Raw genomic sequence first — 1,675 nt, forward strand, 5'->3', positions numbered from 1 at the left:
ATCAGACTCACTGCTGCATGCAGTACTTCTCATCAGCACAGCACGCAGGTAAACCTCCATCAACTTTCCAAGTTCTGTCTGCAGAATCTACTGTGACGGTCCCGGGTCAGTTTACGTTTTACTCTTTGAATGATGGTTTTCTGTTGTATTATATTTATTGTTCCTGGTTCCTGCTCTGTCTCTGTGCCTCGCCTCATGTTTCCATGTCTCAGTGTCTAGACTGTGTCATGCTGAAAGTCTCATGCTTCCTGTTTTATTGTGATAGTCCCTGTCCTGCGTTCAGTGTATTGAGTTTTGCTTTTCTGTGGCCCTATGTCTACTTTGTTTATTGCTGGTTCATCTGTTCTTCATCCTCTGCTTTCCTCTGTCGATATTTCCATGTCTCAGGTTCTGTGTTCCTACTTTCAGGCTTTTGTAATGTTTTATATTTTCCTCATGTTCTTTAGTTTAGCTTTTCCGTCCCCCTCGTCGTTGTTTCTTTGTAGTATTTCTGTTTAGCCAACGTAAAGGCTCGCCTTTCGTTAATACCCACCTCATCGCCGTGTGTCTGTGCCTCCTCTCTCATCTCCACACGGTCGGCCTCACAGACTGTGATATCATCTCACCTGTTCTTACTCTGAACATGTCGTGTTTGTCTCAAATAGGTACGATGTGTACAATCATTTGTGTGTAACTGTTGAGGACTCACAAGCGCGTGCTTCAATCCACACACAAATACGAAACAATCTGACCACAAAACTATTTTACATCACCTGTCAGATCAAAGGAAACAATATTGTGATTAACAAAGAATTTAAATTATAGTTTTAATAAAATAAGAAAAATCACAAAGTTTCAATCATGTTTCACTGAAACAGTCTTCAGTCTTTACATTAGAGTGTTTTTCATAAGTAGAAAACAAAAATGTAACACGGGTAGTTTCTTCTCTACAGCCATCAGGGACCAGCGTGAGTCTTCAGCCTGAGCGTGAATCACTTACAAAAGAAATGAAGAAAGCTCTGCAACACACCGACAGACCATCAGATGTTGGAAAGATCACGGAGTCACTACAGGACACCAACACCCAACTAGATATTGCCATCACAGGAGATTCTGGTTCTGGTAAATCCACCTTTGTTAATGCTCTCAGAGACCTGTCCGATGGTGACGAGGGAGCTGCTCCTACTGGTGTTACAGAAACCACCCCAGAGGTCGCACCGTACCCCCATCCAAACTATCCCAATGTTACTTTTTGGGATCTCCCTGGAATCGGCACCACCAAGTTTCCAGCTGATAAGTACCTGGAGCTTGTTGGATTTGAGAAGTTTGACTTCTTCATCATCATCTCAGCCGTTCGCTTCAGAGAAAATGACGTGAAACTCGCTCAGGAGATTCAGAGGATGGAAGTTCTACTTTGTTCGCTCAAAGGTTGACAACGATTTGCGAGCTGAAGAAAGAAGTCAGAGAGAGTTTAAGGTGGAGAAGACTCTTTTACAAATCAGACAAGACTTGTCATGGTCCTGGGCCGTGTTGGCCCAGTATTCTTAGTTCTCTTGTATTTTTGTATTCAGTTCCCTGTTTAGGTTCTGTTTCCTGAGTTGCCCTGTTATGTTGTTCCCTGTGTGCTTTCCCTTTGTGACTCTCACCCCCTGTGTGCCCCTCTATGTATTCATGAGCCCTTGTCCCCTTTCGTGTT

At 43.3% G+C, this 1,675-nt stretch overlaps 1 pseudogene; it reads left to right on the forward strand.

The window, feature by feature from the left end:
* Window positions 1-932: 932 nt before the first annotated feature.
* On the forward strand, window positions 933-1,455 carry LOC102198158 (interferon-inducible GTPase 1-like; annotated as a pseudogene).
* The last annotated feature ends 220 nt before the right edge of the window (window positions 1,456-1,675 follow it).

Source organism: Pundamilia nyererei, unplaced genomic scaffold (assembly GCF_000239375.1).
Source record: "Pundamilia nyererei isolate P.nyererei 1_Seehausen unplaced genomic scaffold, PunNye1.0 scaffold04656, whole genome shotgun sequence".
NCBI classification, from domain to species: domain Eukaryota; kingdom Metazoa; phylum Chordata; class Actinopteri; order Cichliformes; family Cichlidae; genus Pundamilia; species Pundamilia nyererei.